General features: G+C 37.8%; 1 non-coding gene across 1 annotated transcript; it reads right to left on the bottom strand.

Annotated features, from left to right (window-relative positions):
• Positions 1 to 10,827: 10,827 nt before the first annotated feature.
• Positions 10,828 to 10,935, bottom strand: LOC112766128 (small nucleolar RNA R71). Its single transcript, XR_003184145.1, has one exon. It is a non-coding gene; the product is annotated as a small nucleolar RNA R71 (small nucleolar RNA).
• Between the last annotated feature and the right edge of the window lie 328 nt (positions 10,936 to 11,263).

An 11,263-nucleotide genomic window follows, 5' to 3' on the forward strand; every position in this document is an offset into this window, starting at 1 on the left:
ATTTCTTCTGAATCTCTGCTTTCCTACTGTCTTCATTCAATCCTTCATACTCCTTTATATGGCAAGCTGTATGTTCAGGTATCACCGTTGTTAATGGCTACCTCCCATTCTCTCAGTAAAAATGGTCCAGCTACGGGTTACGTAGGGCTGATCATCTGTCGATTCTCACTTGTGTTGGAATAGGATCCATTGATCCTTTTGCATCTGTCACTACGCCCAATATTCGTGAGTTTGAAGCTCGTCACAGTCATCCCATCCCAGATCCTACTAGGAATACCACAAACAAGGTTTAGACTTTCCAGATCTCAAGAATGCTGCCAATTGATTCTAGCTTATACCACGAAGACTTTGATCTCAAGAAATTGAAGGCTCTGTTGTCAGGAGAGGCAATCAAACGCATGGACTAGAAATCCAAGAGATACACACTCAAGCTATTGCAAATAGAACGAAAGTGGTTGTCAGGCACTCGTTCATAGGTGAGAATGATGATGAGTGTCACAGATCATCACATTCATCAGGTTGAAGTGCGAGTGAATATCTTAGAATACGAATAAGCTTGAATTGAATAGAAGAATAATAGTACTTTGCATTAATACTCGAGGAACAGCAGAGCTCCACACCTTAATCTATGGTGTGTAGAAACTCCACTATTGAAAATACATAAGTGAAAATAGTGTTCATTGGCTTCAGCCTCAGAGAGGGAACCAGAATAACCAAGACGTCTAATACAATAGTAAAAAATCCTATTTATACTAAACTAGTTACTAGGGTTACAGAAATAAGTAAATGATGCAGAAATCAACTTCCGGGCCCACTTGGTGTGTGCTTGAGCTGAGCATTGAAGCTTTCATGTGTAGAGACTTTTCTTGGAGTTAAACGCCAGCTTTTATGCCAGTTTGGGCATTTAACTCTAGCTTGTATCCTGTTTCTGGCGTTTAACGCCAGAATAGGGCAGGAAGTTGGCGTTTGAACGCCAGTTTGCGTCGTCAAAACTCGAGAAAAGTATGGACTATTATATATTGCTGGAAAGCCCTGGATGTTTACTTTTGAACGCAATTAAGAGTGCGCCATTTAGGCTTCTGTAGCTCCAAAAACGCCATTTCGAGTGTAGGGAGGTCAGAATCCAATAGCATCAGCAGTCCTTTTTCAGCCTCCGAATCAGATTTTTGCTCAGGTCCCTCAATTTCAGCCAGAAAATACCTAAAATTATAAAAAAACACACAAACTCATAGTAAAGTCCAGAAATGTGAATTTTGCTTAAAAACTAATAAAAATATACTAAAAAGTAGCTAGATCCTACCAAAAACTATCTAAAAACAATGCCAAAAAGCGTATCAATTATCCGCTCATCATGGGACTTTTCCCCCTGAGCCAATCCCAAAATTTCCACAGCCTGATGAGCCAGCACTACCGGACAACAGGGTAGCTCCTATATACGCAAATGGACTTGTGATCGCAAATAGTTTTGTACATAGTGACAGTAGTACTTCTGGTGGGTCTGAGGGTATAGCTGTAACTGCAGACGAGGAGGAGGAGGAGGATCATGAGATAAGGATAGAGTAGGATGAGGAGATGGGCGAGCCTCACACGATCTTCTGAACGGCCACGTGTAGATATAGTCTGACAGAGGGGCATTCTGTTAGTTAGTCTCTCACTTGTGTTAGTACACATGAGAGCTAAGAGCTGTAGAGTAGTTAGGCTAGCCTGGGTGCCAGCTTAGTGGCTTTTTGTATGGGCCAGGCCCTGGGAGTTTCGTGTATATATTAGCTACGTAGGATGACGAGGATGTAAATTGACTTGATCTTTTGTGAACGTTACATGTTTTGTTATAGTTACATGATGTATATTATCAGTTGTGTTATATGTTTCTTTATCCTTCCTTATTATTTCTATCAGTGTGTGCTTATTTATTTTACTCCCTTGCTCACAACGATATAAGTTAAAAAAAAGTTTCTCGTAAAATTGGCAACGTTCTAACAAGGAACAGGCTCATATATTAAATAATAGTTAATAATTAAGAAGGACAAGTTAGTAACACTTAGCTTCTTGTATGACCATGGCATACTAGGAGTTGGGTCATTACAACTAACATGTTATTACTACTCCCTAAGTGTTTTATGAAGGTAATTATGAGATTCTACGCTTAAAGTTGTCTTTCTAAAGCTTTTATGGAAAATTGTCTTTTCTGTATTATTTTATTATTTTTATTAAAATATTATTTTTTATTAAATATTATTATTTATTATTTTATCATTAAATTTTCGAAAATTACCCCTCTTTAACTTCTAACCTTTAAAATTCACTTTTTACCACCTGTAACTTTTAATATTTCTATTTTAACCACCCTAACTTTCAAAAATTACCAAATAACCCCTTAAACACCAAAATAAGTACAACCTTGCCCGTTTTAAGATTTAAAAGGTGTTCTTCAATGTTCTTCATCACACTCAAAGTGTTCTTCGTGTTCTTCATAAATTCTTTAGATTCTTTCTCTGTTTTTACCCGTTTTTCAATCTTTTCAGTAATCGATTTTTACCAAAATTCATAATAAATTTCCAGCCACTAAAACCCCATCTTTTCCACATGATTTTTACACAAATTGAACCCCAATTTAGGGCCTAGGGTTTCCGTTTCCAGCTGCACTCAAGAACACAAATTCATAGATTGAATTTCATCAAATTTCATCAAATTTTCATCAAATTTTAAACAAGAATCAGTCATGCAAATAATCAATTTCAAGCACATCCAAACCATATCATAATCACACAAAGTAAACACAATTAATCAAGATTAAATTCGTTAATCCCTACCTGGTTTTGCTGCTCCAAATTTGGTTATACTTTCAGGTGGTCCTTAAGCACTTTTTTCTCCTAAATCACATCAAGAACAACTTTAAATCCACAAACCCTCAACTGACCAAATCACACTCAGCATGTTAGGAAGGGATTTCTCACCTTATAGTTGCTGGAAATTAACGTTTCTTGGCCCTCAAGTCAAGTTAAGCATGATTCCTAAGGAAGAACATCAAGAAAACACATGTTTAAGCATGTTTCCTTGAAACCGAAGCAAAAGGGAGATGGCGCAGCCAACTCACCTTGATTCCAGCTTTGATAAGTCATATGATCATGTAGAGAAAGAAGAGAGGATCATTTTGGTCGGATTGGAATTTTGATTTGAGTTTTAGTTCAGCAGAAATCAAGCTTTGAAGATTTGGAACTAAGAACTTTTCTCTCATTTTCTCTCTTGAAAATTTCGGCCACAAAGTGAAAATAAACCAGCCTTGGGGGTTTTGGGGGTGTAGGGTGAGTTGTGATTGGTTGGTTTGGAGTTGGATTAAAATAATATTAAAATATCTCAAGTGTATAACTACTAAAACTAGATGTATGGAACACTCGTAAAAACATCTCTAAAAATACTTTTCTGAGCTACTAGAACAAATGACACTAGTAAAATATTTGATATGAGAATAGAACATGTATGATGAGGCCTTATCATGGCTAAAGTCATCAGAGAGTGCTGGCGCTAAGCTACACCAGTAAACTGTGAACCCGGTTAAACCGATTTTCTATTTTTAACTAAAACAGACCAGGTACCCTTATAATATCATTCAAGCATCATATAATACTCATATAATGATAATATTATACTATTATCTCTCTTCTCTCATGAATCAAGTTCGGTTTGTCAAACAGAGACTATTTACAAAAACTAGAATCAAAACTCCTAACCTATACGGTTCAAAAACTAGGTTATTCGTGATTGTGTTGTCGAGCTTGCCTCAGAAGAGGTTCTAGCTTAAGGATGACATAATGATGCCAGGGCATCTAGGCCAGTTTCAATGACCTTTTCTTTACTATTTTAGGATAGTTTCATGCATTTTCTTAGTGAATAAGGCAAGTTTTGGATGAAAATACACTCACACCTTGATTCAAGCAACTATTGTGAACTTTGCATGATTTCATGAGTATTTTGCTAGAATTGCATGATAAATTGAGGATTCATAAGCTCATGACTTTGGCTAGAGCTTTGATGCACTTTAATTGCTTGATTTCAGGGCAATGGAAGCAAGGAAGAAGCACGTTAGTATTCACGTTAACCTAGTTAATGTGAACACTGACGTGGAATGGAAAATCTTGCAAAGTTAATGAGAAAAGTGATCACCAATAACGCCTGCGAACCCATCCAAAGCCCATGTTACTTGCCACGTTAACTAAGTTAACATGGTAGTTAACGTAGAAGAAAAAGGGAACTCCAACGTTAAGAGAAAAAGTGAACACCACTAACATTGGAGAACTTGGCAATGGTCCACGTTAAGAGTCACGTTAACTTAATTAACATGAACTCTAACGGGGAAGAGGAAAACAAAAGCCAATGTTAGTGACACTCACTTTTGTCACTAACGTTGGACCAACTAGCATTGCCTATGTCAACTTTCACATTAAGACCATTATCGTGAAAGTTAACATGGAGTTGAGATCAAGGAGCCAACGTTAGTGACACTCACTTTTGTCACTAATGTTGGGAGATGGCATCACTACTACATTAAGAGCCACGTTAACTTAGTTAACGTGAGTTCTAATGTAGAGAATTTGGCATTTGGAGCGTTAGTGACAAAGGTGAGGTGTCATTAACGCTCTCGAAGGTGAATCACACCTACGTTAAGAGTCACGTTAGCTATACTAACGTGGACTCTAACGTAGGAACAAAGGGGCATTAAGCAACGTTAATGGGAAAAGTGATTCCCATTAACATTTGCAAAAGGGTATAAGCCAACGTTATTGGGAAAAGTGAGTCCCAACAACGTTGGCCAAAATTTGAGAAAGCAACGTTAGTGGTCACGTTAAGACCACTAACATTAGATTTAACGTGGATATATGAGGGTGGAACGTTAGTGGAAAAAGTGAATGCCACTAACGTTCTCGAACCCACAATGGCACTCAACGTTAAATCTTACTAAATACCCAAGCCTAATTCATATTTCTCTGTAAGTTGGGCCCACTAAAGATGAGAACTGCTTCAACTCAAGATGCAGAGCCCACATCCAAGACTTGAAGAACTCACTAGAAGATCAAGAGGAGTAGTATATATAGGAGTAGTTTTGAACTATAGAGGAGCTTGGCACTTTTGGGAACTACTCTCTATAGATTTACTTTTCTGCACTTTTAGCATGGATTCTTCTTTTCTGCCATTTTTCATTTCTAGAGCTATGAACAACTAAACCCCTTTCATTGGGTTAGGGAGCTCTGTTGTAATTTGATGGATCAATTATAGTTTTCATTCTTCTTCTTCTTTCTTTTCTCTTGATCTTACTAGAAAGCTTTCGATCTTAATTCAATTGGTTAGTTGTCTTGGAAAAGAAACTCTCCATAATTGGATCTCCTTTGAGCCTTGGAAAAGGGATGAGGAGATCATGCTAGAAATGCTTTCTCATGTTGGACCAAATTGGGGTTTGGGCGGATATAGTGACATGTAATCCTCCCAATACTTTGATTTGGAAATACATGTGGTATAATCAGTGACCACACTTCATCTCTTCCCATGAGCAATTAAATCAATGAATTGGGCAATTGTTCAAGCTTAGAGAGATTGGATTGCCAAGGAATTGGGATCTAATCACTTAAGATTGCCAAGGAGATCAATGAATGCATTGATTGAGGAAGAGATGAGAATGAACTTGATCCGGAGAATGCAACATCTCCTGAACCCAATTATTACCCCATTTCTGATCTTACCCATTCTCTTTACTTTCTGCCATTTATTTTCATGCTCATTACCCCAAATCCCCATTTAAGATTCTGCACTTTAATTTCTGTTATTTACTTTCCAGTCATTTAAATTTCTGCATCTCAATCTAAATTCTGTTTAGCTCAGCTAGCATATTCTTCTAACTAAAGTTGCTTGACCAATCAATCCTTGTGGGATTCGACCTCACTCTATTGTGAGTTTTACTTGATGACAATTCGGTATACTTGCCGAAGGGAAATTTGTTGAGAGATAAGTTTTCATGCATCAAGTTTATGGCGCCGTTGCCGGGGATTGATTTTGAATCAATAATGATTAAGTTTGAAGATCACTAGATTGAGCATTTTTCTTTTTGTTTATTTGATTCAGTCAATTTTCTCTAGTTCGTTTTAATTTCTTCCTCATCCCCTGCACCCCTTTAATTTTTCGTTCTTTCTTTCTTTTTAATTACAATTTTGCTCACTAACCCACTAACTGTTTGATAATTTGCATCACTTACACTAACAATTACTCTAACATGAATAGTTTCTTTATTTTATCTCCTGTTGTGCAATCTGTCTATTGTATGATAGGGAGAAGAGAAGGAGTTTCAACATCCTTCGATTCAGAACCTGAAAGGACCCTTTGGAGACTAAGAAGGGAAGCAAGAGGGAAAAGAATTATTGGTGCTGAGGAAGAAGAGGAAGAGTATTTTGAACCCAACATGGAAGAGAATTTGGAGAACAATTGATGACAATTTATCATTTACCTATTTTTCTATGCTTTTTCATACAATAAATTGATGATTTGTGCTTAAATAGTGAATGCTTTTGTGCTTAAATGATATATTTTCTTGATCTTTTAATTTTATAAATCTTGTAGGGAATAAGAAGAAAAAGAAGCAAAGAAGCACAAAATAAGCTAAAAAGGAGAAAAAAAGAGCTTTGGGGCACACTTGGAAGTTGGAGCACACTTTGGAGCCTTAGGCCACGCTTTTAAAAGCGTGGCCCATGACCAAATCAAAGAAGAAAGCAACCAGCACGCACACTGCTCTGCCCTTGCCAAGAGCAGGGCAATATCGTGATGCAAAGTGAGGTTGGAAGCAAATTTTCGCTAAGTTAAAATCTGGGCGCTCACAGCATGACCATGCCTACTTCAAAGGGCTATAACTTGAGTTACAGATGTCCAATTGATGTGCTTCCAGTTGCATTGGAAAGCGGACATTCAGAGCTTTCCAACGATATATAGCAATCCATATATGGCGTACAATTGAGGCATGAGTGAAAGGCATCTTTAAGGGCCAAAAATAAGCGAAAATGAACCAAAGTGCTTCCACCAAGGCTCGAAGAGGGAGACACAAGAAAACCAAGGAAGTCTACTGATGAGCGGATAATTTGTACACTTTTTGGCATTGTTTTTAGTATGTTTTTAGTATGATCTAGTTAGTTTTTAGTATATTTTTATTAGTTTTTAGTTAAAATTCACTTTTCTGGACTTTACTATGAGTTTGTGTGTTTTTCTGTGATTTCAGGTATTTTCTGGCTGAAATTGAGGGACCTGAGCAAAAATCTGATTCAGAGACTGAAAAGGACTGCAGATGCTGTTGGATTCTGACCTCCCTGCACTCGAAGTGGATTTTCTGGAGCTACAGAAGCCCAATTGGCGCGCTCTTAACGGCGTTGGAAAGTAGACATCCTGGGCTTTCCAGCAATATATGATAGTCTATACTTTGCCCAAGATTTGATGGCCTAAACCGGCGTTCAAAGTCACCTACAGAAATCCCAGCGTTAAACGCCGGAACTGGCACCTAAATGGGAGTTAAACGCCCAAACTGGCATAAAAGCTGGCGTTTAGCTCCAAGAAGAGTCTCTACACGAAAATGCTTCATTGCTCAGCCCAAGCACACACCAAGTGGGCCCGGAAGTGGATTTTTATGTCTTTTACTCATCTCTGTACACCCTAGGCTACTAGTTCTCTATATATAGGACCTTTTACTATTGTATTTTGATCTTTTGATCATGCTTTGATGATTGAACCCTCTTTGGGAGGCTGGCCATTTGGCCATGCCTAGACCTTTGTTCTTATGTATTTTCAACGGTGGAGTTTCTACACACCATAGATTAAGGTGTGGAGCTCTGCTGTACCTCGAGTATTAATGCAATTACTATTGTTCTTCTATTCAATTCCGCTTGTTCTTTGTCCAAGATATCACTTGTTCTTCAACTTGATGAATGTGATGATCCGTGACACTCATCATCATTCTCACCCATGAACAAGGGTGACTGACAACCACTCTGTTCTACAAGCATCTGAGGCCTTAGTGAATATCTCTTGGATTTCTGGTTGCACGATGCATGGTTGATCGCCTGACAACCGAATGCTCGCCTGACAAACGAGCCAACCATTCCGTGAGATCAGAGTCTTCGTGGTATAGGCAAGAACTGATGGCGGCATTCAAGAGAATCCGGAAGGTCTAACCTTGTCTGTGGTATTCTGAGTAGGATTCAATGATTGAATGACTGTGACGTGCTTCAAACTCCTGAGGGCGGGGCGTTAGTGACAGACGCAAAAGAATCACTGGATTCTATTCCGGCCTGATTGAGAACCGACAGATGAATTCCGCTATGCTGTGACCAGAGCATATGCAATCGTTTTCAATGAGAGGATGGGAGGTAGCCACTGACAACGGTGAAACCCTACATAAGCTTGCCATGGAAAGGAGTAAGAAGGATTGGATGAAGGCAGTAGGAAAGCAGAGAGACGGAAGGGAAGGCATCTTCATACGCTTATCTGAAGTTCCTACCAATGAAATACATAAGTACCTCTATCTTTATCTTTGTGCTTTATGCGTTTATCACTATACCCATTTGAGTCTACCTGACTGAGATTTACAAGATGACCATAGCTTGCTTCATACCAACAATCTCCGTGGGATCGACCCTTGCTCACGCAAGGTATTACTTGGACGACCCAGTGCACTTGCTGGTTAGTTGTGCGAAGTTGTAGTGATCACAATTTCGTGCACCAAGTTTTTGGCGCCGTTGCCGGGGATTGTTCTTGAGTATGGACAACTGACGGTTCATCTTGTTGCTTAGATTAGGTATTTTTTTCAGAGTTCTTAAGAATGAATTCTAGTGTTTCAAGGTGATGTTCTTATCATCACCAAGGCTGATTGATCTTCATCAATTTAGCTCTTGAATGCAATGTCCTGCTGAAGCTTGGCTAGCTATGTCTAATTCCTTTAGACTAAAGCTTTAGACTAACATTGCATGATTCCTGGAATTCTCATTAAGAATTTTGATACCTTTATTTTCTTTTCCACTTAATTTTCGAAAAATCCAAAAAAAAAATTATAAAATCATAAAATCCAAAAATATGTCTTGTTTGAGTCTAGAGTCTCATCTTAAGTTTAGTATCAATTGCATGTTTCTGTTCTTATTGCATTCATGCATGTGTCTTCATTGATCTTCAAGTTGTTCTTGATGATTTCATTGCTCTGATCTTTAAATTCTATTGACTTGAGTGTTTTGTGTTGTTAGTGTCAGTAGTATACAAACTGCTAAGTTTGGTGTCTTGCATGCATTGTTATTTGATTTTAGTTGCATTTTAATTATTCCTTATTATTAAAAATCCAAAAATATTTTTAATTTGTGTCTTTTCAAGTCAATAATACAAAGAATTGAAGATTCAGAACATACTGCAGAGGAATCACACAGAAAAAGCTGGGCATTCAAAAATGCCCAGTGAAGAAGACAGACTGGCGTTTAAACGCCAGCCAGGGTGCCTGGCTGGGCGTTTAACGCCCAAAAGGGTAGTAGTTTGGGCGTTAAACGCCAGAATGTGCACCATTCTGGGCGTTTAACGCCAGGATGGCACAAGGGGGAAGATTCTGTTTTCAAAATCAATTTTTTTCAAGTTTTCAAAGTTTTTCAAAATCAAATCTTTTTCAAATCATATCTTTTCAATCAAATGTTTTCAAAATCAATTTCTTTCCTTTTTCAAAGATACTTACTAACAATTAATGATTTGATTGAACATTTTAAGTATGTTGCCTTTTCTGTTGAGAAAGGTTTAATGTTTGAATCATATCTTTTCTTGTTAGGCAAGTCATTAATTGTTTTCAAATCATATCTTTTAAAATTGTTTTCAAATCATATCTTCTCAATCACATCTTCTTAAAACCATAACTTTTCAATCATATCTTTTTAATCACATCTTTTTCAAAATAAAGTTTTCAATCAAATCTTTTTAATTCTAATTTCAAAATCTTTTTCAAAAATCACTTGATTTCTTTTCCACTCTTATTTTCGAAAATCAATTAAGTATTTTTCAAAATGTTTTCAAAATCTTTTACTTAATTTTCGAAAATTACTTCCCTTCTTCTCACATCCTTCTGTTTATGGACTAACACTATTCCTTAATGCAAAATTCGAACTCCATCTTCTTTGATAAGTTCGAATTTTCTACCTCTGTCTTCCATTTTTCTTTTCCTCTGACACCTCAAGGAATCTCTATACTGTGACATAGAGGATTCCATATTTTCTTGTTCTCTTCTCTTTCTTATGAAGCAGGAGCAAAGACAAAGGCATTCTTGTTGAGGCTGATCCTGAACCTGAAAGGACCTTGAAGAGAAAGCTAAGAGAAGCCAAAGCACAACTCTCTTTAGAGCACCTGACCGAATTCTTCAAGGAAGAAGAACAAATGGCAGCCGAAAACAACAACAATGCCAACAATGCAAGGAAGGTGCTGGGTGACTTTACTGCACCTACTCCCGACTTCTATGGGAGAAGCATCTCTATCCCTGCCATTGGAGCAAACAACTTTGAGCTTAAGCCTCAATTAGTTTCTCTAATGCAACAGAATTGCAAGTTCCATGGACTTCCACTGGAAGATCCTCATCAGTTTTTAGCTGAATTCTTGCAAATCTGTGACACAGTCAAGACTAATGGGGTAGACCCTGAGGTCTATAGACTGATGCTATTTCCTTTTGCTGTAAGAGACAGAGCTAGGACATGGTTGGACTCACAACCTAAAGAAAGCCTGGACTCTTGGGAAAAGCTAGTCAATGCCTTCTTGGCAAAGTTCTTTCCACCTCAAAAATTGAGTAAGCTTAGAGTGGAAGTCCAAACCTTCAGACAGAAGGATGGAGAATCCCTCTATGAAGCTTGGGAAAGATACAAACAATTGATCAGAAAATGTCCTTCTGACATGCTTTCTGAATGGAGCATCATAGGTATTTTCTATGATGGTCTCTCTGAACTATCCAAGATGTCCTTGGATAGCTCTGCTGGAGGATCTCTTCATCTGAAGAAGACGCCTACAGAGGCTCAAGAGCTAATTGAAATGGTTGCAAATAACCAATTCATGTATACTTCTGAAAGAAATCCTTTGAACAATGGGACTAGTCAGAAGAAAGGAGTTCTTGAGATTGATACTCTGAATGCCATATTGGCTCAGAATAAAATATTGACTCAACAAGTCAATTTAATTTCTCAAAGTCTGTCTGGAATGCAAAATGCACCAAGCAGTACTAAGGATGCTT

This window comes from Arachis hypogaea, chromosome 2 (genome assembly GCF_003086295.3).
Source record: "Arachis hypogaea cultivar Tifrunner chromosome 2, arahy.Tifrunner.gnm2.J5K5, whole genome shotgun sequence".
Taxonomy (NCBI): Eukaryota; Viridiplantae; Streptophyta; class Magnoliopsida; order Fabales; family Fabaceae; genus Arachis; species Arachis hypogaea.